A 27,686-nucleotide genomic window follows, 5' to 3' on the forward strand; every position below is an offset into this window, starting at 1 on the left:
CCGAGACTACAGGTATCATCTCTTAATATCTTCGAGACTACAAGTATCACCTCTTCATCTCTCCTATACTACAGGCATCGTCTCTTCATCTCCTACAGGTATCACCTCTTCATCTCTCCTAGACTACAGGTATTACCTCTTCTTTTGGCTCCTCCACAAAATTACCATGTGAATAACAGCTCCTTTGTAAAGTCCACAAAAATTTATAGTGAATAAAAAAGCCCACATCTCTGCATCCGTATGGCAAAGTTTTAAAAAAACAACCCCGAATACTGAAGAGAGCAGTGGAAATAAAATAGGAGCTGATCACTTTTGACCTGGTAGCTGGTCCTCTTTAATGGTCATAGTGTATTTCAATAGGTCATTAATATCCAGTCATCCTTCCTAGTGCACGGCGGCTATATCTCAACCTCTCCTCGTGCACTGCCATCATATAGTCATCTCTCTTAATGCACTGCCGTCATATCTTCATCTCTCCTAGTGCAGTCTTTATATAGTAATCTTCCTCGTGCACTGCCGTCATATCTTCGTCTCTCCTAGTGCAATGCTGACGCGTCATATCCTCATCTCTCTTAGTACACTGCTGTCATATCCTCACCTATCTTAGTGCACTGCTGTCATATCCTCATCTCTCTTAGTGCACTGCTGTCATATCCTCATCTCTCTTAGTGCACTGCTGTCATATCCTTACATTTCTTAGTGCACTGCTGTCATATCATCACCTCTCTTAGTGCACTGCTGTCATATCCTCACCTATCTTAGTGCACTGCTGTCATATCCTCATCTCTCTTAGTGCACTGCTGTCATATCCTTACATTTCTTAGTGCACTGCTGTCATATCATCACCTCTCTTAGTGCACTGCTGTCATACCCTCATATCTCTTAGTGCACTGCTATCATATCTTCATCTCTGTTAGTGCACTGCTGCCACACCCTCATCTCTCTTAGTGCACTGCTATCATATCTTCATCTCTGTTAGTGCACCGCTATCATATCCTCTTCTCTCTTAGTGCACTGCTGCTATATCTTCATCTCTCTTAGTGCACTGCTGTCATATCCTCACCTCTCTTAGTGCACTTCTGTCATATCCTCACCTCTCTTAGTGCACTGCTGTCATATCCTCATCTCTCTTAGTGCACTGCTGTCATATCCTTACATTTCTTAGTGCACTGCTGTCATATCATCACCTCTCTTAGTGCACTGCTGTCATATCCTTACATTTCTTAGTGCACTGCTGTCATATCATCACCTCTCTTAGTGCACTGCTGTCATATCCTTACATTTCTTAGTGCACCGCTATCATATCCTCTTCTCTCTTAGTGCACTGCTGTCATATCCTCATCTCTCTTAGTGCACTGCTGTCATATCCTCATCTCTCTTAGTGCACTGCTGTCATATCCTTACATTTCTTAGTGCACTGCTGTCATATCATAACCTCTCTTAGTGCACTGCCTTTCCTTTTTCATCTACCCTAGTGCACTGCCTTCATATAGTTATGTCACCTAGTGCACTGCCTTCATATCTTCATCTCTCCTAGTGCACTGCCTTTATATAGCAATCTCTCCTCGTGCACTGCCATCATACCCTCATCTCTCTTAGTGCACTGCTGCCATATCCTCACCTCTCTTAGTGAACTGCTGTCATATCCTCACCTCTCTTAGTGCACTGCTGTCATATCCTCACCTCTCTTAGTGCACTGCTGTCATATCCTCATCTCTCTTAGTGCACTGTTGTCATATCCTAACATCTCTTAGTGCACTGCTGTCATATCCTCATCTCTCTTAGTGCACTGCTGTCATATCTTCACCTCTCTTAGTGCACTGCTGTCATATCTTCACCTCTCTTAGTGCACTGCTGTCATATCCTCACCCCTCCTAGTGCACTGCTGTCATATCCTCACCCCTCCTAGTGCACTGCTGTCATATCCTCATGCCTCCTAGTGAACTGCTGTCATATCCTCACCCCTCCTAGTGCACTGCTGTCACATCCTCATCCCTCCTAGTGCACTGCTGTCATATCCTCATCCCTCCTAGTGCACTGCTGTCATATCCTCATCCCTCCTAGTGCACTGCTGTCATATCCTCACCCCTCCTAGTGCACTGCTGTCATACCCTCGCCCCTCCTAGTGCACTGCTGTCATATCCTCATCCCTCCTAGTGCACTGCTGTCATATCCTCATCCCTCCTAGTGCACTGCTGTCATATCCTCACCCCTCCTAGTGCACTGCTGTCATATCCTCATCCCTCCTAGTGCACTGCTGTCATATCCTCATCCCTCCTAGTGCACTGCTGTCATATCCTCACCCCTCCTAGTGCACTGCTGTCATATCCTCACCCCTCCTAGTGCACTGCTGTCATATCCTCATCCCTCCTAGTGCACTGCTGTCATATCCTCATCCCTCCTAGTGCACTGCTGTCATATCCTCACCCCTCCTAGTGCACTGCTGTCATATCCTCACCCCTCCTAGTGCACTGCTGTCATATCCTCATCCCTCCTAGTGCACTGCTGTCATATCCTCATCCCTCCTAGTGCACTGCTGTCATATCCTCACCCCTCCTAGTGCACTGCTGTCATATCCTCACCCCTCCTAGTGCACTGCTGTCATATCCTCATCCCTCCTAGTGCACTGCTGTCATATCCTCATCCCTCCTAGTGCACTGCTGTCATATCCTCACCCCTCCTAGTGCACTGCTGTCATATCCTCATCCCTCCTAGTGCACTGCTGTCATATCCTCACCCCTCCTAGTGCACTGCTGTCATATCCTCACCCCTCCTAGTGCACTGCTGTCATATCCTCATCCCTCCTAGTGCACTGCTGTCATATCCTCATCCCTCCTAGTGCACTGCTGTCATATCCTCACCCCTCCTAGTGCACTGCTGTCATATCCTCATCCCTCCTAGTGCACTGCTGTCATATCCTCATCCCTCCTAGTGCACTGCTGTCATATCCTCACCCCTCCTAGTGCACTGCTGTCATATCCTCACCCCTCCTAGTGCACTGCTGTCATATCCTCATCCCTCCTAGTGCACTGCTGTCATATCCTCATCCCTCCTAGTGCACTGCTGTCATATCCTCACCCCTCCTAGTGCACTGCTGTCATACCCTCACCCCTCCTAGTGCACTGCTGTCATATCCTCATCCCTCCTAGTGCACTGCTGTCATATCCTCATCCCTCCTAGTGCACTGCTGTCATATCCTCACCCCTCCTAGTGCACTGCTGTCATATCCTCACCCCTCCTAGTGCACTGCTGTCATATCCTCATGCCTCCTAGTGCACTGCTGTCATATCTTCGTCTTTCTTTGTGCACCACTGTCATATCCTCATCTCTCCAACGCATTACAATTGTTACTTAATTTTTCATTGTCACAAAGGCTTCAAGGACAAATCTGCAAAATCAGGACCCATCATGGGTGAATATGAGACCATTTAAATATCACTTTTGACATGCCATAAGGTGAATGCAAAGTAGTGTACACAGACCTATGCATTTATAAGTATACACAAATATGTATGCAGATTCCAGCTCTGTTATATAAGCTTGCGCTTTGCATTCTCAATGAATTCCTCTGGGAGGACTGATTGGAGCTTTGAGGGAACATAAAATTGCATTTGCTGCATAAAGAGATTCAGGTATGAAATGAATTATTCATTGGGTAAAGTCTGAAAAATCACCATTAACTACTCCCATCCTTATCCGGGGAGCAAATGCACCCAGGATGTAGGAGAGTTAAAGCCAGACAGCCAAATACATTGCCCCTGGGTGGAATTAAAGGTTAACATGTCCTTACATTTTGCACAGAATGTTTAGATCCCCTGCATCCAACATGGTGAAACTTTACGTCATATATACGGTATTTTATACTTTCCTATACTATGGAGCATAAAATACTAGGGGGTCCTAATAAAGTGGTTTTTAAAGATGGCTGCCTTTAGGGAAGGAATTGCCTTAATGAGACCACTTTTTTATAGCTAGTATCTTAAAGTTGTATTCTTTTTTTAGGTTCTGCGTAGCATCAAAAAGAGGATAAAAAATAATAAAGGTTTATAATCACCTGCCCTACTACCACCGCCACTAGTCAGGCCTAGCTAGTCCCGAAAAGCAAAAAGTTTATGGAAGGATCTGCAAAGGCAGCAAAAACAGGGGCGAGCCTAAAACAGGTATAATATACACTTATTTTTAACCCATTCATGGCCCTACGTTTATTATTCTTTGGGGTCGGCAGAGATCTCACAGCTTAAAGGGGTTGTCAACTACTTTGACATTGATGGCCTGGTCATCAATGTCTGATCGGCCTGGGACCGACACGCTGCACCCTCGTGGATCAGCTGTTCTTGATCCCGGCAGCAAGCAGCCGGAAATGCTCAGTTTTGGCGCTGCTCCATCTTCTGATAGCGGCCCGGCTGGGTACTGCGCATCCACCATCTATTGATTAGAATGAGAGGTGGATGTGCTGTACCCGGTCGCATCCGCTATCAGAAGACGGAGCAGCTCCGGAACAGAGCATTTCCGTCCGCCTGCTGCTACCGCCGCCGGGACTGAGAACAGCTGATCAGCGGGGATGTGCCGTGTCGGATCAAAGCCAATCAGACATTGATGACCTATCCTAAAGGCCCCGTGACGCACATCCATCGTTAGCGACGTCGTTGCGTGTGACACCAACGTGCGGCCATTACCAATGGAAAATACCAAATCGTCCATCGTTGTCACGTCGTTCATTTTCAAAAAAAAGTTGAATGTTGAGGATGCGGGTTGTTCGTCGTTCCCGAGGCAGCACACATCGCTACGTGTGACACCTCGGGAACAACGAAGTACAGCTTACCTGCAGCCGCCGGTAATGTGGAAGGAAGGAGGTGGGCGGGATGCTACGGCCGCTCATCTCCGCCCCTCCACTTCTATTGGGCGGCCGCATAGTGACACCGCACGTACCGCCTCCTTAGAAAGGAGGCAGTTTGCCAGCCACAGTGACGTCGCTAGGCAGGTAAGTCCGTGTGACGTCTCCGAACGATATTATGCGCCCCGGGCAGCGATTTGCCCGTGATGCACAAACGACGGGGGGGCGGGTACGCTCGCTAGCGATATCGCTGTGTGTAAAGCCCCCTTAAGGATAGGCCATCAATGTCAAAGTAAGTGGACAACCCCTTTAATAAAGTCCTTTCATGGCAATTTTTGATTTGGATGAATTTAAATTGTGCAATTAATTTTGGAAAATTAATTATCCCTAATAACGAATTAATGTGGCCCCTATTCCTTTTTTTATACAGGAGTATTCCTCTTATTCAAATGATAAAATGTTATTTTTTAATAACAATATATTTTTTTAACTTACATCCACTGATTTTCTTTTTTTCTATACAAAAAAAATGTATTGGTTTCAGCTCTTCTAGGTCTCTCTTAGTCAGCACTCGTCGTCTCTCCCCATTCCCCCCCCCTTATCAATCAGGATCTGGATTCCCCCCTAACATCCCTTATACACCCCCCCACCCGCGTGCTCTGGAGCAGCCAGGCCTGAAGCCAGGGGTGGCTGCAATTCCCCAATCTGAGGCTGCTACCATCCAGTGATCTGTCACCATGGAGAACAGTTGTAATATCCAAATAATACCGTATAATACTAGGTGTACGGGGGCGAGCGGTGGGGGTGGTATGTGTCAGGATTTCTACGGTATTAAAGCACACGCCTCCCCCTCACCCCATCTCACCCTTCCTTCTGAGGCCTGCACGTTCTCTTCACGTATATCTCCTTTTTTTTTCAGATCCTCCCTCTGTTCTTGACCTGCGATATCCGTCCTTGCGTCCAGCACCCCCTGAAGTAGGCCTCATCCCTCATGCTGAGATATTACACTACAGTTTACTGCCTTCACAATGCAGAAATATACAGCAGATCATAAAGTACCAATAAATTAGTTGACATGATTTCATATTTGGAATAAAACCAGCTTTTCTAAATTTAATGTTAAGAATGTATTGGAAAATAAAAAATGGACTAATTTACAAAACTGCCCCGAGACTATTATGCACATGAACCCTTTTAAGACTATTATTTAATATTGATGTCTTCTAGAATGGTAGTTCTCATTATTCCTAAGACAAATACCCCTACATGAAAGCAATTCCTAAGGATATGATCATACACAGTGCTGCACCTTCGAAAAACAAGGCAAGGGGACTACGCAAGTACCCATGTACTCCTTGGGGTACCCCCGATTGAAAATCTGGAGGTAGAAGAACTAAAACGATAAATATGCAAATTCATTAAAAAAAAAATCTGATCTTCCTAAAACAAATATAGTTGTGTTCAAAAGTTTACATACCCCGGCAGATATTTTGCTTTCTTGGCCTTTTTTCAGAGAATATGAATAATATCACTTTTTTTTTTCCACTCAAGGTTAGTGGTCGGGTGAAGCCATTTATTGTCACCCTACTGTGTTTTCTCTTTTTAAATTATAATGACAACCAAAAATATCCAAATGACCGTGATCAAAAGTTCACACACCCCAGTTCTTAATACCGTGTATTGCCCCCTCTAACATCAATGGCAGTTTGAAGACTTTTGTGGTAGTTGTGGATGAGGCTCTTTATTTTCTCTTTATTTTCTCAGATGGTAAAGCTGCCCATTCTTCTTGGCAAAAAGCCTCCAGTTCATGTAAATTCCTGGGCATGAGTGGCTCAATGATATGACTGGATATGGATATGCAAATAAGAAAGCCGCGGAGACACCATCACGTGTTTCTCAACGCTGCCAGGAAACTAGCCAGGTCTTTCACTGGGAAGGAACAACCACGGGAAGGGCAGTCTCCAGTCAAGGAGACCACCTATACCAAACATGGTATCCATCCACAGACAGCCGTTTCGGGGTATTTGCCCCTCATCAGTGTGGAGTAGGAATCTGGCTAGTGGGGGCAATGCCTAGTAAAAGACTACTTAAGCAAGCATTGTTGACCTTAGGGAGATCAACATATCCACTGCGGAGACACCATCACGTGTTTCTCAACGCAGTGATTCTAGAGCAATGCCCCCTGGGAAGTATGCAAATAAGAAAGCCGCGGAGACACCATCACGTGTTTCTCAATGCTGCAAGGAAACTAGCCAGGTCTTTCACTGGGAAGGAACAACCACGGGAAGGGCAGTCTCCAGTCAAGGAGACCACCTATACCAAACATGGTATCCATCCACAGACAGCCGTTTCGGGGTATTTGCCCCTCATCAGTGTGGAGTAGGAATCTGGCTAGTGGGGGCAATGCCTAGTAAAAGACTACTTAAGCAAGCATTGTTGACCTTAGGGAGATCAACATATCCACTGCGGAGACACCATCACGTGTTTCTCAACGCAGTGATTCTAGAGCAATGCCCCCTGGGAAGTATGCAAATAAGAAAGCCACGGAGACACCATCACGTGTTTCTCAACGCTGCCAGGAAACTAGCCAGGTCTTTCACCGGGAAGGAACAACCACGGGAAGGGCAGTCTCCAGTAAAGGAGACCACCTATACCAAACATGGTATCCATCCACAGACAGCCGTTTCGGGGTATTTGCCCCTCATCAGTGTGGAGCAGGAATCTGTCTGTGGATGGATACCATGTTTGGTATAGGTGGTCTCCTGCGTTGAGAAACACGTGATGGTGTCTCCGCAGTGGATATGTTGATCTCCCTAAGGTCAACAATGCTTGCTTAAGTAGTCTTTTACTAGGCATTGCCCCCACTAGCCAGATTCCTACTCCACACTGATGAGGGGCAAATACCCCGAAACGGCTGTCTGTGGATGGATACCATGTTTGGTATAGGTGGTCTCCTTGACTGGAGACTGCCCTTCCTGTGGTTGTTCCTTCCCGGTGAAAGACCTGGCTAGTTTCCTGGCAGCGTTGAGAAACACGTGATGGTGTCTCCGCGGCTTTCTTATTTGCATACTTCCCAGGGGGCATTGCTCTAGAATCACTGCGTTGAGAAACACGTGATTGTGTCTCCGCAGTGGATATGTTGATCTCCCTAAGGTCAACAACAATGCTTGCTTAAGTAGTCTTTTACTAGGCATTGCCCCCACTAGCCAGATTCCTACTCCACACTGATGAGGGGCAAATAGCCGGAAACGGCTGTCTGTGGATGGATACCATGTTTGGTATAGGTGGTCTCCTTGACTGGAGACTGCCCTTCCCGTGGTTGTTCCTTCCCGGTGAAAGACCTGGCTAGTTTCCTGGCAGCGTTGAGAAACACGTGATGGTGTCTCCGCGGCTTTCTTATTTGCATACTTCCTAGGGGGCATTGCTCTAGAATCACTGCGTTGAGAAACACGTGATGGTGTCTCCGCAGTGGATATGTTGATCACCCTAAGATCAACAATGCTTGCTTGGATATGGATATGGACTGAGATGGCCACTCCAGAACCTTCACTTTGTTCTGCTGTAGCCAATGACAGGTCGACTTGGCCTTGTGTTTTGGATCGTTGTCATGATGGAACGTCCAAGTACGTCTCGTGCACAAAAAAATATACCTGTCCAAAGCACCAATTTTGTTTAGAAGATCACTCCTCATTTACAACAGACCTCTGTGTATTGTGATTGATTGACTTATGGGCGGTAAGTCTCAATGCCATGATCAGGATGTACTCACTGACCACTGGCTATTCATGGATCACATGTACAAGCGACCACTTAGTCTTCTACCACTTAGGTTATGTATGGCAACAAAGCAAAACTATGGCAACAAAGCAAGGCTTTAATTAAAAAAGTACATACGGTATGTTTATTATATATATATATATATATATATACATATATATATATATATATATATATATATATATATATATATATATATATATATATATATATTATGGACATAGAGTCACGGCCAAAAGTATTGGCATCCTTAAATTGTTCCAGAAAATTGAGCATTTCTCTGAAAATTATTGCAATTACAAGTTGTGTCATACCCATGGTTATTCCCTTTGTGTGTATTGGAACAACACAAACACAAAAAAACAAAAAACAAAAAAAGAAACAGAAAAAAAAGACAAATTGGATATAATTTCATACGAAACCCCCACAATGGGCAGGACAAAATTGTTGCCACCTGTCCAAAATTGTGGATAAACAAATTTGTTTTAAGCATGTGATGCTGGTTCGTTCAGACTCACCTGTGGCAAGTGACATGTGTGGGCCATATGAAAATCACACCAGAAACCAGATAAAAAGGGGAGAAGTTGACTCAGTCTTTGCATTGTGTGCCACACTGAGCATGAAGAACAGAAAGAGAAGAGCACTGTTTGAGGACTTGAGAACCAACATTGTTGAAAAATATGAACGATCTCAAAGTTACAAGTCCATAACCACAGATCTTCAAGTTCCTTTGTCCACGGTCCGCAAAATAACCAAGAACAACGATCCCACACATACAGCCAACGTCATTAAAAACAATCAGTGTACAGAAAAACAAAGAGGCCTGGGAGTGATGATATGGTCCCCACAGAGCATCATCACCATCATCCAGTCTATCTGGGATACTTGAAGGATTTGATCGAGCCTACATCCACAGAAGATCTGTGGTTAGTTATACAAGATGTTTGGAACACCCTAACTGCTGATTTCCTTCAAAAACTATGTGACAAAAATGTCCCAGAGGTTCTCAACTGTATTCAAATCTATGGAAGTGTGCGGACCGGTCAATAGCATTAATGCTTTTGTCATCCAGGGACCACCTACACACACTCTGGCCACAACAGACAGGCCATTGCTGGCTATCACATGGAGGCTTGTGACATCCTCCAAAGATATGCCTCTGTGATCTACCACCAAACCACCATGCTGGACCATGTGGAAAACAACAAAATATGTGCCAAGGCGTTTCCAGACTCTTTCACGTCCGTCACATGTGCTCAGTGTGAACCTGCTCTCATCTGCGAAGAGAACTGGATCTTGGTGCTGGACTTACCAATTTGGGAATTCCAATGACCTGCATGGTCCCCAGGTCAGACTCTCATGGATTCTGTTACTGATAATTTGGTCAGAAACGTACACACCACTAGAAAAGATTTCCCCTTAGACCCCACTATAGCTTCTCATACAGCCAGATCAGATCTCATACTTTGCACTGACGAGGGGCAATCAACCAGAAACACTGTGTCTGCAAATTGAGGTTCTGATCTGGCATAAATCCTAAGTCGATTGAAAAGGCTCGTAAAGGGTCACTTTTGACTTTTGGGATTGCTACTTCCAATAGGTGGCACTACAGTTCATCTCCTTCCTCACTGAAGAGACAATCTGAGTATTTCCCAGAGGAGCATTGCAGGTATAAGACTCCTCACTGGCAGCCAGATTGGTTTGTCAGTCTCCGCATGGAGAAACGTTTTCCCCTTGGACCACACCACTAGAGGTAATTTTGTAGGGCTCTCTAACAGTACTTCTCCTGTTTTTCCTCACACAGAGGAACAGACATTGGTCCTGATGCTCGGTTGATGACCTTTTACGACCATTTCTGGCTGTCCTTGTGTAAAGGCCCGCATCCTGGTATCTTCTCCACGCACTTGAGCCTGTGCTCGGAGTAACAGTCCTTCTTCTAAAGGCACTTATGTCTGTGCTATCCTGGAGGATTTGGGCTAATTGTGCAACCTGAATTGGTTGCAAGTGCCGCCTCGTGCAACCACCAGTTATGATAACTTCATTAGCAAACGCCAGGGGTTCGGACACCGCACTGACTCCCAGAGTTTTATTGGGCCATACATACATGCATTTTAAAATAGATCCGAGTCTTCGGCTGGTGAGACTCAAAGTAGGATCTATTCTCAACTGTTTCGTGGATCAGACTCGGCCATTAAAGTCTATGGGAATCATAAGAGTCAGAAGAGTCAGTGGGTAAAAAAAGGTCAAATCACCCCCTTACGCTTTTGACGGATGTAAATCTAGAAACGGATGTGTGAATGTAGCCTAATGGTCAAGTACAGTTATGGTAATACCAAATTTACATAGAAAAATTGTGGGTTATTTTTGCTTCGGTCAACTGTACTATAAAGGCCGCTTTACACACTGCGATATCGGTACCGATATCGCCAGCGTGCGTACCCACCCCCATGGGTTGTGCGACACGGGCTAATCGCTGCTTGTGTCACACAACATCGCCCGGACCCGTCACACGGACTTACCTTCCCTGCGATGTAGCTGTGACCGGCGAACCGCCTCCTTTCTAAGGGGGCGGTTCGTTCAGCGTCACAGCGACGTCACAGCAGCGTCACTGAACCGCCGCCCAATAGAAGCGGAGGGGCGGAGATGAGCGGTACGTAACATCCCGCCCACCTCCTTCCTTCCGCATTGTGGGCGGGAGGCAGGTAATGAGAGGTTCCTCATTCCTGCGGTGTCACACGGAGCGATGTGTGCTGCCACAGGAACGAGGAACAACTTTGTTACTGCTGCAGTAACGATATTTGTGAATGGACCCCCATGTCACCGATGAGCAATTTTTCACGTTTTTGCGCCGATGAAAAATCGCTCATAGGTGTCACACGCAACGGCATCGCTAATGCGGCCGGATGTGCGTCACCAATTCCGTGCCCCCAATGAGATCACTTGAGCGATGTCGTAGCGTGTAAAGCCCCCTTAAGAGTCATAACTCTTTTGTTTGGTCGATATGAGACCTTGTTTTTTGCAGATTTTATTGGTAATTTGGGGGTACATATGACTTTCTGACTTCTTTTTATTCCATTTTTGTTGGGGAGGGGATGCAAAGTAATGAAGAAACCAATGATTCCACCTTTCATGTTTGGGTAAAACCGGGATGCACAAATGGGTAAAAAGTGATGTCAACCCAACCTTGAGGGAACACTTTCTGACCAATTTATCCTCAGTGGGTTGGCAAAATATTGCTAAAGATAAACTTTTAGTCTGGAGGTACATGGCAAATTTTGGCTGTCACACATGTCATATAGCCACAAAACGCTCGAAACCATTCCTAAATTATAGCATAATGCAGATGAATAAGGTCACATTGCAACCTGCAAAGTAATATGACAAGCAAATCTCAAAAAATCCAATTGAAATCTGTGACTTGGATCAAAACCAGTCATCGTTGTGATATTTTTTTTCAATCCGTGAAAGAAAACATAGACTTGTGTGTGAACAACTCCATAGACTATAATGGGTATGTCACGCTAGATACGGGGAAGTACCAAGCGCCTGGCGAAAGGGAAGGGAAACCCTGTGTCTAGGGAAAGGGAAGGTGATGACCCTCTGATCAAAACTACTGCTGGTCCTTGGGGGTCCTCACCACCCTAGATAGGTTCCAGACCTATGCGCTAAATAGGGAACAGGTGGGATGAGCTCTTCACCAACCCCACTAAACACTATAGAAGACACAAGGAGGACACATGGGGGGGGGGGGGGGGAGCATGGACTACTTATCTACAGATGACACAGGTAGAAGTTCAGCAAAGTTTTCAGCAAAATAATAAGACAGATGAGTACAAGCCACCTGCTTGCAACCAAGGCTTGAATAAACTGAAGAATATCACCAGCACCAGTCCAAGGAAGGAAGGGGTATAAGCACAGAGGGAATACTAATGATCAGCAGCTGGGAGGAAGGCGAGCTGCTGCTGGTTCCAAAAGGGGACAGATGAATCCAGCAGGAAAGCTGCCTATACCAATGAAGACTGACAGCAGGAACAATAGAAAGTCAGGGAACATTCTGTGCAACCAGATACTGTGACCTTCTATGGCCAGAAACCACATGAATATCTGTCACACATGACATACCCGTGACAGGGTATGTGTTCTAGACGTAAAAAAAAAACAACAAAATATCCAAATGAAGCCTAAAGGTAAAAAAAAATGTTCCATTGCTGGCTTTCGTTTGGGTTCCTTTAACACGGGCAGATATCTCTCATAACAAGTATTGATTGAGAGATATAACAAGTTGTTCTGCTCTTTTACACGGGCTGATACAGACTGTATGGGGCAAACGATCCATTCTCCATATTGTTTGCAGGTTTTCGGCAGTGCACTCCTGTATACATGGCACGAAGCGCAGCAATAACAAATGATTCAATGATCAGGTACAAACGTTCAGCCAATTATTGACCCATAAAAATGGGTTCTTACAAATACTAATGCAAAAACACAGACTAGAAGAGCGTCGCATCAAACTCACCTAATCCTGTATATTGTATTTCTTAATAAAATTGCTTAACCCGCACTCACATCTATGCACACGTTCAGCCAATAGCAAATACTGCATTTTGAAATATGAAATCACATTTACTTTACTCACAAGCAGTGACCACAGGATCTCTGCGGGATCTAAAAAAAACATTCCAACTTGTCTTTTTCATACGGACCATTTATAGTGCTCACCATAAATGAGTACACCCCCAACAGATTCAACATTTTCTATGAGACACCATACTACCTAATACTCGCAAACATGTGGGCCACTGATTGCAAATAAGATTTGTTACTTTGCACATCTAAAAAAGTACTTTTCTTAACAAATTCATTCAATACCCTGTTGCAAAAATGTGCACATCCCAATGAAATTCTTAGGGGTACTTTGCACACTACGACATCGCAAGCCGATGCTGCGATGTCGTGCGCGATAGTCCCCGCCCCCGTCGCAGCAGCGATATCTTGTGATTGCTGCCGTAGCGACCATTATCGCTACGGCAGCTTCACACGCACTTACCTGCCCTGCGAGGTCGCTGTGGCCGGCGTCTTGCCTCCTTCACGGGTCGTGCGGCGTCACAGAGACGTCACACGGCAGGCGGCCAATAGAAGCAGAGGGGCGGAGATGAGCGGGACGTAAACATCCCGCCCACCTCCTTACTTCCGCATAGCCGGTGGTCGCAGGTAAGGTGATGTTCCTCGCTCCTATGGCTTCACACACAGCGATCTGTGCTGCCTGCTGGAACGAGGAACAACATCGTACCTGTCGCTGCTGCGAAATTATGGAAATGTCGGACCCTACACCGATCATACGATAACGACGCTTTTGCGCTCGTCAATCGTATGTAAAAGGATTCACATACTGCGATGTCGACAGCGGCGCCGGATGTGCGTCACTTTCGATTTGACCCCACCGACATCGCACCTGCGATATTGTAGTGTGCAAAGTACCCCTTAGGAACAAAGCTAAACTTTAGACTTCACAGTTCTAATTAAAGGGAACCTGTCGGCCCCTTAGCATGTTAGCATGCCCCGGTTGTTCTGGGTGCATATTGGACCTGACAGGTTCCCTTTAACAAGAATTCAACCACAGGTAAGTTTAATTAGTAATTAATCAGGTGTCCAGCAGACAGTGCACTTAACAAAGAAAACATCCCATTTCATGCTGTCAGCAATGGCACCACATGGAAGAGAAATGTCACGAGACCTGAGAAAGAAAATAATTTCTTAACACAAGAAATGTGAAGGTTAGAAGATCACCAAGGATTAATTTATCAGTCAGAATACTGTAGAACAAGTGATACAAAAATGCAAGAACAATGGAACTGTAAACATCTCACAGAGACGTACAGGCCAATCACGGACGTTACCACCTTAACACGAGCGTCTTCTCATGAGAAGGCTTAAATAAAGTCTAAATGCAAATTCACTGCAGTTAGCTGAAGACGTAGAATGCCAAACCATGGTGAGTGATTCCCATGACACAATATGGCGTACACTGCATGTACAAGTTTCGTCTATGAAGGAAGCCTCTGTTGAAGCTTATGCAAAAAAAGTCGCCTACAATTTGTCAGCATCCATGCTCAAATATGAAGACAACTGGAACTCTAAAATCTGAAATGATGTGAATAAGAAAAATATTTTTTGGAACTGATGGATTCAAGAGACTGTATGGCGCTGCATAGGTGATTAAGGGAAAATAAAACTACAATATGGTAAATCCCAAGCACTCAATAGGACAAGAGACCATAGTAATGCAAACGTGTTTTATTGATAGACTATCTGCAAATGGGAAAAGAAACGCCTCAACCAGAAATAGAGCAAAGCCAACGTTTCGGCCAGACTCGGCCTTTGTCAAGGTTTTGCGTATCGTAGAGCGGTGAACGAGACGAATTGGACGTCTAAAGACCGTATCATAGAGGATGCGTCGATTTTCGCTACCCGCTGCCTTCCCCTGCTGCCATCACTGACTTCTGGGTCCCTGTCCCCATTCCTCCTGCAGTCAAGGCATCTCCTCTCTCTCTCTACTTATCTTCCGTGCCTCCTTGGGTATTGCAAAGTATCCACGAAAATCAACGCCTCCTCTATGATACGGTCTTTAGGCGTCAAATTCATCTCGTTCACCACTCTATGATATGCAAAACCGTGACAAAGGCCGAGTCTGGCCGAAACGTTGGCTTGGCTCTATTTCTGGTTGAGGTATTTCTTTTCCCTTTTGCAGATAGTCTATCAATAAAACACATTTGCATTACTATGGTCTCTTGTCCTATTGAGTAGACGTGCACTTTTCTAACATGAGAATGATCCATAACACACATCTGTTGCATTTCTGAAGAACAGGGTGAAAATGATTCAGTGGCCAATTATCTCCTGATCTGAACCCAATCGAGCACCTATGGGGAATTCTGAAGAGATAACTTGTCATCAGTCTCCATCCAGCCTCTAAAACAGGACGTTCTTGAAGAATGGAGAAAGATAGATGTTTCAATATGTTGCAAACTTGTTAATTCCATGCCTAGAAAACTTAGCGTTGTCTTTAAAAATCCCGGAGGCCATACAAAATAATATACATAGTAGTTTTTGATGTTGCACTTATTTATTTTAGCATCATTTCACACGTTAATTTTTTATCTGAGCCGCGGATCAAAATCACCCAATCAAGTATGCGTTGTCCTCCGGTTTTAAGATTGTAATAGATTAGGAGAAGCTTTGCAATTTTGTTCTCTTTTTCAATCATATGAAAAAAATCACTGATGAAAGACTGATGATAAAAACTGACACACTAACTGAAGGGAAAATCTAATCCAGAACACTGCCGAAAATCAGTCTTTTTGGTGGGGTGTGGGGGGGGGCATAGCCAACAATACTACAAAACAAGGACTGATTTGCTTGATTGTGACGTTTCGGAGAACAAGTGGAGTTCTCATGCTGCTGTCCTACTAGGCCGAGAAGTGCCTGGTATAGGAAGGACTACTATGTATTTATGCCAAGCCAAAAAGTGAAGATATCAGTTGGTGATCAGCATCACCTAATGAATACCTAGGTACCTTGGACCACTTGAAGAAAGTACAGCCGTAAGGAAACCAAACCGCAAAAATGGACCCCACCTAAAAATTAGAGTTTAAGGGTAAATTTGAGGCAGAAATTAGAAGTCCCAATTTTGAGCATTAGAATGTTATAGTGAACCTGTCCGCTCCAATATGCACCCAGACCCACGAGCAGTTCTGGGTGTATATTGCTAATCACTGCCTAACCGTCCCTGTATACAGTAGCATACATAAAGAGATCTAGAGAAAAAGTATTTCTAAAGATCTTTTATCGTATGCTAATGAGCACAGGGACTAGTCCTAAAGGCGACGTTACACGCTACGATTAGTGTTGAGCGGACCCCGAACTGTCGCGCGGTTTCAGGGTCCGATCCGGGTCCGGGAATCCGGCTGCACGATCCGGGTTCGGGTTTTTTTTTCCCTCCCTCTCCCTCTCGTCCCCAGATCCGCTCCCCCATTGACTTATATAGGTCCGAACTCCGGATCGGATCCGGACTTCTTTGACAACCCGCGGCTGATCCGCCGGACCCCGATTATTGACAATCCGCTCAACTCTACCTACAATATATCTAACGATATCTCGTCGGGGTCACGTCGTTAGTGACGCACATCCGGCATCATTTGATATATCGTAGCGTGTGACAGCTACGAGCGACTGTTAACGAGCAAAAATACTCACCTTACCATTGCTCGTTGACACGTCGTTCATTTTCAAAATATCGATCAATTTCCTGGATGCAGGTTGTTCGTCGTTCCCGAGGCTGCACACATCACTCCGTGTGACACCCCGGAAACGACGAACTACAGCTTACCTGTGTCCCGCCGGCAATGCGGTAGGAAGGAAGGAGGTGGGGGGAATGTTACATCCCGCTCATCTCCGCCCCTCCGCTTCTATTTGCTGGCCGCTCTGTGACGTCGCTGTGACGCCGAAGGTCCCTCCCCCTTCAGAAAGAGGATGTTCGCCGTCCACAGCGAGGTCGTTTGGAAGGTAAGTGCGTGTGACAGGGGGTTACTGACTTTGTGCGACACGGGCAACAAATTGCCTGTGACGCACAAACGATGGGGGCGGGTACGATCGCACATGCGATCGCATGATAAATCGCCGCGTGTAAAGCGGCCTTAAGGGCGTTATATCCCCCGACTAGACTATTCTCTTTGCATGTTAGCACGCCCACAAGGGTGTACTAATGTTATTCCATGCTGATCTGAATATCGGAAGTGTTTAGCATTCAGAAGAGCGGTCACACAGGTACACGCATCACTGCCGGTGATGCTGCATTGAATAGCATGTTTGTACACCCCTGTGGTCATGCTAACATGCTAAGAGGCTGGACTAGTCAGGGAATATAACGCCCTTGGGACTAGTCCCTGGCCTCATTAGCAAAGGATAAAAGATCTTTAGAAATACTCTTTCTATAGATCCCTTTATCTATGCTAGTGTATACAAGGACGGTTAGGCAGGGATTAGCAATATGCACCCAGAACTGCTTGTGGTACTGGGTGCATATTGCATCTGTCAGGTTCCTTTTAATAGATATGCAATCTACCCACTGTTTTCCTGAAAATAAGCCCTACCCCGAATATAAACCTAGTTTAATTTTTCAAGATTTTGGGACTAAGCTTGAAATATAAGACCTACTCAAAAAATAAGCCCTAGTTACCGTTCAATAGAGGACATATAGTTTAGAATTTATTCAAGGCTATATATTTGTTAATAGGTGTTTTTTACATGTTTTCTGGGAGCTGACTGGACCCTTTTTGCTCCTGAATATTGGTAGATTGTTGTACATGGAAAAAGGAAATGGGATCTCAAGAAATTCATGAAGTAATTCAGGTTGGAGACTTTTGATGATGTTCCAGAATGTGATGACATGATTAAATTTGAATACATTTTGGGTTTTTTTTGTTTGTTCAAGAATAGATGTTTATGGGAAAAAAGACATCCCCTAAAAATAAGTCCTAACCCATCTTTCAGACCAAAAAAATAACATAAGACCCTGTCCTATTTTAGGGGAAAAATGGTATCTAAAGCCTCCAGGGGTCCACAAAAAGCAGTACGACACCACCATCACTAGTTAAGCTATGTGAATATGGAGGTTTGGTTTTTTTTAGGTGCTTAAAAACCATAAATGTTTTCATTGAAGCATCTTTGCTAACATTTTTTGAGGTAGCTTTGGTGTTTTTTTGTTGTTTTTTTATGTATGACAGAAAAATGGATAGGTGACTTTTTTTTTTTTAGCCACCTGGCGACTTTCGAAGTCTGAATCGGTTAAAAGAAATTACAAAAGAAGGGTCACCTGCACATCAACTAGCTTTTTAAGCGCTTTTTCAGGTGGGTTCCAGGTGGAATCCACCTGAAAAAGACGTTGTTGTGTGCACATTCTCTTATAACCCATTGAATTATAAATCCATCTGGTTGCTGCTTTTATTCTTCAGAAAAAAAAATATAATAATAATATATAAATAAATATTATATATATATATATATATATACACACACATATATATATATATATATTTATATAATACTAATAATAATATTTATTCATTTATATAGCGCTATTAATTCTATAGCGCTTTACATACATTGGCAACACTTATATATAAAATCACCTGTAAATAAGATTTTTTCATTTATCTTTTCAAAATCATCCATTTTTGTTATATCTGTAAACCTTTATAGTTCCTATGATGCACACGCAATAATTTAACCCCTAAAAAACCCATACAGATTAGACAAAAATAATATGATGGTCGATTGGTTGTTTGTCAGAGGAAAAAAAAAAACTATTTCAGACGGCATCGGCCGTGTTGGATTTGATGCAGTCAGTTCTTATCATCAGCCCCCAAAAAATCCAAAGTACTCGGCCAGGTTTTTGAACAATAGCGAACATTTTTGGGTTGGAAATTAGCCAAAATGCAGAATCTTTCGATTCCGTTGATGATTTTTAGTCATCGTCGAAATCGCCCATTTTATCTAATTAGTCTGAATGAAATCTACGATGGATACTATAACTGTTGGGCAAAAAATAGAAAAAAAATGGGTAAAAAAATTAAGAAATCAAATGATTTATATCGAGTGAAGGTCTAGGAATCTTTTTAATTAGTGCCGAAAAATAAATATTAGGACTTAATGACGGAATTGGGGGTCTGGTCTTTGCAGTCTATGCATTACTAACAAGAATGGCAAAGAATCTATCTAAATAACTAGTTAATTTCCATACCCCATGAAGTATTTATGTGATGGAAGCCTCGTCTACTCTTCCCTTTTCTTCACACACGTACTTACTCCCCTTTCTTTCTGCTCCCCCACCCACATATTCCCCCAGACAGCCAACCTGCAGAACAGACAGAAGACTCTAGCGTATCGTTGTGTGGGTGTACGGGGGGAGGCAGGGCGCTGACACATTAATACTTGCACACCCTGCTGCATCAAATCCCAATATATATGTATATATTCAGCAGTACAAGTGCATTAACATTTCAAAGGCCCTGGCATCGGGGAAGAGAAGCCGCAGATTGACACCTAACCAAAAATACAATTATTTGCAGCAGAGATAAATGTGGGGACAGGTGTATAATAAAGGGGATGGTGAGAAGCGCACCTCTAAGGAATATGGTAAGACAATAAGAGAAATTACAAGGAGAGGTCGCAGAGAGAAGAGCTGATAAATTATAGGGAGGGGAGCGCGGAATAATAGTGCGGCAGGTAGAGACTTCTAGGGATTTCAAGGATTAATAGAATACGGGTAGGAAGGGTGATCAGGGTTATAAAGAAGGAAAGGTTCATGCGGAAGCCCCATAATAAAGGAAAAGAAAGAGGAATATGTGAAATAACACCAGATACTAGTCTTAGAAATTCAGAAAAAGGAAAAATCCCAAAATCGGGTTATAAGGAATGAAAGGAGAAAGAGGCGTTAGCTGTATCAATGGAGCTTTCCAAAAAAATCGCTAACTTGATGATCACGGGGTTTCTGACTGCTGGGCTCCTAGAAATTCCGAGAACAATGCCCCGGAACTCTGAGAATGGGGTTCTGACAAGCCCCTATTGACTGGAAAGAAGGTGCACATGTTGGGCCTCCGGTTCATTAATTATCCATGGGTGTGTAGAGGAAAGCCACCTTCACTCCATTCAAAAAAGGGCTCAACAGAGCCAGAATTCTCAGGTTTCAAGATATCTGCAAGTCCTAGTGGTTGAACCCCAAGAAGTCAGCTATCTTATGGACAGGAGATAAAGGGATGTTCCCAAAAAAATTGTAAGTTATTGGGGAAACTTGATGATCACTGGGGTTCTGGCTGCTCGGCCCCCAATGATTCAAAAACAGGGCACCAAAACCATGACAATTAGGTTCCGATGTGCCTTGTCTTGACTGGAGAAAAGGTGTACATATTGAGCCTCCATTCTATATATTTTTCCATGCCAATGCAAGCCACCTTTATTCCATTCAACAAAGGGCGCAATGGAGTCCAACTCCCAGGGTTCCGGAGCCCTGTCATCAGGATATGAGCAGGTCCTAGTGGTGGGACCCCCAAAGAACAGCAAATTATCCCCCATCTTATTAACAGAAGATAAAGAGATTTTACTAAGATGGCAAATTATAGGAAAAAAATTGATGATTGCTTAGGTTCTGATACCTCGGCCCCAAAAAAATTCAAAAACAGGGCATCAAAACCTTGTGCATTAGGTTCCACAGAGCCTTGTCTTGACTGGAGAAAAGGTGCACATATTGAGCCTCCATTCCTTATATTTTTCCATTGCAGTGCCGATGAAATCCACCTTCATTCCATTCAACAAAGGGCGCAATGGAGTCCAACTCCTCATGGTTCTAGAGACCCGCTCTCAGGATATTTGCAGGACCCAGTGGTGGGACCCCCAAAGATCAGCAAATTGTTCCCTATCTCATGGATAGGAGATAAAGGGATTTTCCTAAAATAGCAAGTTATAGGAGAAATTTGTTAATTCTGGGTTCTGACTACTGGGCCACCAACAATTCAAAAAATCAAGGACCTGAAATCCTGAGAACAAGTTTCCTAAGAGCCTTGGCTTGACTAGAGAAAAGGTGCACATGTTGGGCTTCCTTTTCATTAATTTTCTATGGGAGCGCAGAGGAAAGCCACCTTCACTGCATTCAACAAAGGGCTCAACAGAGCTTGATTCTCGGGCTTCCGGAGCTCCGTTCTCAAGATATCTGCGGGTCCTAGTGGCTGGACCTCCAGAAGTCAGCAAGTCATTTCCTAATTTATGGACAGGAGATAAAATGATTTTCCCAAAATTGCTAAATATTGGGGAAAGATGATGATCGGTGGGGTTCTAACTGCTGGGCCCCCAACGATTCAAAAAACAAAGCCCTGAAACCCGGAGAACGAGGTTCCGCAGAGCCTTGTTTTGACTGAAGAAAAGGTGCACATATTGGGACTCCATTCCATCTATTTTTCCATGGAAGTGTCTATGAAAGCCACCTTCATTCCATTCAACAAAGGGCTTGACAGAGTCCAACTCCCAAGGTTACAGTTGTGGGACCCCCAAACAACAGGAAATTATCCCCTATGTCATCGATAGGAGATAAAGGGATTTTCCTAAAATGGCAAGTTATAGGAGAAACTTGATCATGGCTCAGGTTCTGACTGGGCCTTAGAATACTGAGAATGGAGTTCTTTAGAACCCCGTCTTGACTGGAGAGGAGGTGCTCATGTTGAGCCTCCGGTCCATTTAATTCTCTATGGGAGCTCAGAGGAAGCCATCTTCATTTCATTCAAGAAATTGCTCAACTGAGACCGATTCCTCAGTGGTCGGACCCCCAAGAGATCAGCAAGTTATCTATCCTATGGATAGGAGATATAGGGGTTTTCCCAAAATTGCAAGTTATTCCATTAATAATAATTATAATAATAATAATAAAATATAACTTTTTTCTTTTTTCATTAATTTATGCCAACATTTTTGAAGTTGTATATGAGGTTTCTGACAAATAAAAAAAAAAATGAACACGCAGTCTATGATTGTTATGTCTTGCTCAGCATTTTTTTGGTGTGAACATCCCTGAAATTCAGCCCTGTACAGCAGGTCCAAACAGGTTTCATTACTTCACCAAATTTCTAATCGATGGCTCACTCATTTTTCTTAAACATAGTTCAAGAATAGACCCTGAAAAACCCTCCCCATAGCAAGAAGTATTAACCCAGAAAACAAAATAGCCCTAAAATGCCTAATTAAATGCAGACATAAAATAAAAACATAAATGAATAGGATTTTAGGCTGAAGAACATCACAACTACAAAGCATATTTAAAAAAAAAAACAACCTGTATTCTTTTAGATTATCAACCAATCTTTTGGTATTTTTCACAAACAATTTATAGGGTGGATATAATTAAAAAACAATAATATAAAGGCCGCTTTATACGCAACGATATCGCTAGCGATCTCGTTAGCAATGTGACTCGCCCAGATCGTTGTTACGATTTGCCGAGATCGCTCATAGGTCGTTTTGTAGCGGTCACATGTACACATCTCACAAACGACGCTACATCGTTCACCGATATATTGTTTGACCAAGGCGGTCGTGTGGATGTTGTTCGTCGTTGGCAGGGTGTCAAACGTAGCAAGATGTCTGCTGTGTTCCAAACGACGAACAATATTTTGAAACTGTACGACGTGTCAATGATCAACAATTTTCACCCTATTTGCGATCGTTCGGAGTCGCACATAGGTGACACACGCAACGACGTCGCTAACAATGACGGAAGTGCGTCACGAAAACCGTGACCCCGACGACATATCGTCAGATAAATTGTAGCGTGTAAAGCGGCCTTTAGGTTCCAAAATTGGTTGTATGAAAAGGTGGTCCTAGAGCAGAGGTCACCAACCTTTCTGACCTTGAGAGCCACAATCAACTCTGAAAGAGGGTCATGAGACACATCCAGCTCCCACCTTCCAAACAGTAGTGACTCCAAGAGCCTCCATTACCGGTATAATGACAGCAAAAGCTGAAATCACACCAAGGCAGTATACCAAGATCCAAAGGTTCCTACCTTACCCCATTACGACCTGCTCTTCTATATGGGGCCACTAACAAAAGTCACCATCTGGAGACCTGCTCTTCATAGCTGTTTGCTAGACCTTGTGCTTATGCACCATACTGGAAGTCAGCCACATGCCACACATCATGGGCCCACGAGAAAACATGTGGCTCCCGAGCCACAGGTTGGGGACCCCTGCCCCTAGAGGATCATTATATCTTTACCTATAGGACCAGAAACCCCCAACATTATAAAACTAGGGCTCAGCTACGAAGAACATGGATAGAGAGAACTCTACTATAGCTCAAACCTCGGGAAGGACAAAGGAAGATGGTCCAAGGATCTAACAAAAGCAATTGATTTTTATTTTTTAGAGAATGGATGATGGTGACTGCGGTTGGGACAGATGCAGGGTAACTACTGATTGCGTATGCATCACGTCAGGTATCAGTAGACACGTCACATTCCCTCTGCTGCTCACCTCTTTATAGGGATTTTACATTTTTGGAAAAGTTATATATACACACATATATATATATATATATATATATATATATATATATATATATATTATATATATATAAAAAATAAAAATTGCTTTACTCACCCTCCCCAGGGCCAGGACAAGTGTGGACCCGGGGAGGGTGAGTACAGCACATTTCTTTTTCCTTTTTCAAAAACAAATTGCAGCCGAGGGATAGGACTTTTTCAAAACCAGAAGACCCCTTTAATCGCCCAGAACCCTTTACCTAGAGTTAACATATGTTTTTTTTCCCTGCTCTTTCAGAGACAGACCCATTGCATCCATGTTTTACACCAGAATCTGATAGGTGCAGCCACCGTTTTACCAGCAGAAAGTCAATAATAAATAACTATGGAGGAAATAAGTGTTTAAGGGCATCCCGGAAGCAAAGCTCAACTGGAAAAATTCACCGCAATTTTGGATATTACATATTAATCAAGACGAAATACAGAAATCAAAAATAACAAGGGATACTGTTAATTTGCATTACGATTTTTGTACTCTGTAATACTTGCAAAGACAACAGGGGGTTAAATCTTGTATTGCATAGTGTATAAGGTAAGCAGATCTACCACTATAAAATCTGTGCATGGTAGCAGCAGATTATACTGTCTGCAGAGATTAAGGCCATGCATTACATAGGACGGACCATATGCACGTATGTTAGTAGCGGAGCAAACCCTGTCCACGAATTGCCACCAATGATATTGTCAACACCAGTCCGTAAAAGTAACGGGGGTGGGTCATGGTCTATATTTATTGGAAAAAAGAGGAATCAAATATAAGTCTACAAAAAACTGTATTTTAAATGAAAACAAACCAAGAAGTCACCCTCCATCCCCCCAAAAATGTATAATCCTTTATAAATATGAGCTATATTTCTGTAAGCATTATGATTAATGGATCCAGTAAACGCATCTACAAGCTCAATGCTTGTCATTGTAAAATGGAAATTACATCAGAACCAGAAGTACACAGAATTGGGGAAAAAAAACCCAAACATATAAAGTAAGTACAGTAAGTAAATCGGATCCTGTTTTGTCTGTGTGAGATCAGATCCCGTATTGTACAGTGTGGGGGAGATCAGATCCCGTATTGTACAGTGTGGGGGAGATCAGATCCCGTATTGTACAGTGTGGGGGAGATCAGATCCCGTATTGTACAGTGTGGAGGAGATCAGATCCCGTATTGTACAGTGTTGAGGAGATCAGATCCCGTATTGTACAGTGTGGAGGAGATCAGATCCCGTATTGTACAGTGTTGAGGAGATCAGATTCCGTATTGTACAGTGTGGAGGAGATTAGATCCCATATTGTACAGTGTTGAGGAGATCAGATTCCGTATTGTACAGTGTGAGGGAGATCAGATCCCGTATTGTACAGTGTGGAGGAGATCAGATCCCGTATTGTACAGTGTGGAGGAGATTAGATCCCGTATTGTACAGTGTGGAGGAGATCAGATCCCGTATTTTACACTATGGTGGAGATCAGATCCCATATTGTACACTATGGGGGAGATCCGATCCCGTATTGTACAGTGTGGGGAAATCTGATCTCATATTGTACAGTGTGGGGGAGATCAGATCCCGTATTGTACAGTATGGAGGAGATCAGATCCCGTATTGTACAGTATGGAGGAGATCAGATCCCGTATTGTACAGTATGGGGGAGATCAGATCCCGTATTGTACAGTATGGAGGAGATCAGATCCCGTATTGTACAGTATGGGGAAGATCAGATCCCGTATTGTATGGTGTAGAGGAGATCAGATCCCGTATTGTACAGTATGGGGGAGATAAGATCCCGTATTGTATGGTGTAGAGGAGATCAGATCCCGTATTGTACAGTATGGGGGAGATCAGCTCCCGTATTGTATGGTGTAGAGGAAATCAGATCCCGTATTGTACAGTATGGGGGAGATCAGATCCTGTATTGTATGGTGTAGAGGAGATCAGATCCCGTATTGTATGTATACAGCATGTGAAATAAGTATTAAACACGTCAAAGGTTTTCTAAGTAAATATATTTCCAAAGGTGCTATTGACATGAATTTCTTACCAGATGTCTGTTACAATCCATCCAACCCACACAGGGAAAGAAATCAAACTATAGCTGTCCATAAATTAGGTTAGGTGTACTAATGAGAAATGACACAGGGAAAAAGTATTGAACACACTTACTGAAACTTATTTAATACTTTGTACAGAAGCCTTTGCTGGTTATGAAGCTTCAAGACGCCTCCTGTCTGGAGACACTAGTAGAATGCATTGCTCAGGTGGGATTTTGGACCATTCTGTTATCTTACGAGCAGGGCCCTCACTCCTCTTGGTATCTGAATTTTGGTATTTTGTATTGTCTCATATTGTCTGTACATGTCCCCTCTGAATTGTAAAGCACTGCGGAATATGATGGTGCTATGTAAATAAAAATTATTATTCTTCTTCTTCTACCAAAAACTCTTCAAATCCTGCAGTTCCAAGCTCCTTCTGTGAACTCTAAGCTTTATTTCCTTCCATACATTTTCTATTGGATTCAGGTCTGGTGAGCGGCTCGGCCATTCTAGAAGCTTTATTTTCTTTATCTGACACCAGTGAGAGTTTCCTTGGCTGTGTGTTTGCGATTATTTTCTTGCTGAAATGTTGACCTTCGTTTCATTTTCATCATCCTGGTAGATGGCAGCAGAATTTTATCAAGAATGTCTCTGTACATTTGTCCATTCATCCCTTCTTCAATTATATGACGTCTCCAGTGCCGTATGCTCAAAAACAGCCCTACACCATGATGTTCCCACCTCCAGACTTCACTATTGATATGGTGTTTTGGGGCGAAATGCAGTGCCTTTTGATCACCTAACATGTATGACTTCCAAAGAGTTCAATTTTTGGTCTCATCTGACCAAACTATATTCTCCCAGTATTTCAAAGACTTGTCTAAATGTTGTTGAGCAGACTTCAAACACATTTGAACCTGCTTTCTGATCAGCAATGGAGTCTTGTGTGGTGAGCGTGCATACAGGAGCGTGCATAAAGGCCATGGAGGGGGAGTGCATTACTTCTTATTTTCTTTGAAACAATTGTACCTGCTGATTCCAAGTCTATCTGTAGCTCTCCACAGGTGGCCCCTGGCTCTTGGAAAACTCTTCTGATAATTTTCACTCCACTGTCTGAAATCTTGCGGGAAGCACCTGGTCGTGGCCAGTTTATGGCAAAAATATGTTCTTTCCACTTCTGGATTATGGCCCCAACAGTGCTCACTAGTTTAGAATTTTTTCTTTAACCAATTCCACCAGTATAGTTTGCAACAATAAGGTTGCAGAAGTCTTGAGACATTTCACTGGTTTTACCCATCATGAGATGTTTCTTGTGTGGCACCTTAGTAATGAGACACCTTTTTATAGTCTACCAGTTGAACCAGCTGGTAATATTTTTCACTAAGTGGCAGGATTGCTCTCTAATTACTGATACTTTTCCGCTGGTATCATGACTTTCCATGGCTTTTTGCACCTCTCTTTTTTCCAATGTTCAATACTTTTTCCCTTTTTTTTCATTTCTCACTATTACTCATATCCTTAATGTATGGACATCTATGGTTTGATTTCTTTGCCTGCGTAGATTGGATGAGTTGTCAACATTTAGAAAATGGGTGATGTGTTCAATACTTATTTCACCCACTATATATATATATATATATATATATATATATATCTCATGTAAGAGTATATATTCGCAATACTACTACTAATCCATTTTAATCGAGAACATTATAGACGCACCGTCAACACTAGATTGGGGAGATTTGCGGCAGCTCCGGTGGTGGGGAGGTGGCAGTAGGAATATTGCAAGCTGAAAGATATGTTGAAGAGATGGGTTTTCAAGTTCCGTCTGAAAATTTCAAGTGTGGCAGATAATAATTGTATGTGTTTGGGCACAGAATTCCAGAGAATGGGAGATACTTGGGAGA

The 27,686-nt window shown here is 43.4% G+C and overlaps 1 protein-coding gene across 3 annotated transcripts in view; it reads right to left on the minus strand.

Annotated features, from left to right (window-relative positions):
• Nucleotides 1–27,686, minus strand: part of DPF1 (double PHD fingers 1) — a 95,984-nt gene that overhangs the window by 63,560 nt on the left and 4,738 nt on the right. The window contains exon 2 of one of the 3 annotated variants that reach the window (XM_075322594.1): nucleotides 9,130–9,224. The exons of the other annotated variants lie outside the window; for them this stretch is intronic. The gene's annotated coding sequence lies outside the window, so the exon portion shown is untranslated. The remainder of the gene's footprint in view (nucleotides 1–9,129; nucleotides 9,225–27,686) is intronic. 3 annotated transcript variants of the gene reach the window in all.

This window comes from Anomaloglossus baeobatrachus, chromosome 9, assembly GCF_048569485.1.
Source record: "Anomaloglossus baeobatrachus isolate aAnoBae1 chromosome 9, aAnoBae1.hap1, whole genome shotgun sequence".
Lineage (NCBI taxonomy): Eukaryota > Metazoa > Chordata > Amphibia > Anura > Aromobatidae > Anomaloglossus > Anomaloglossus baeobatrachus.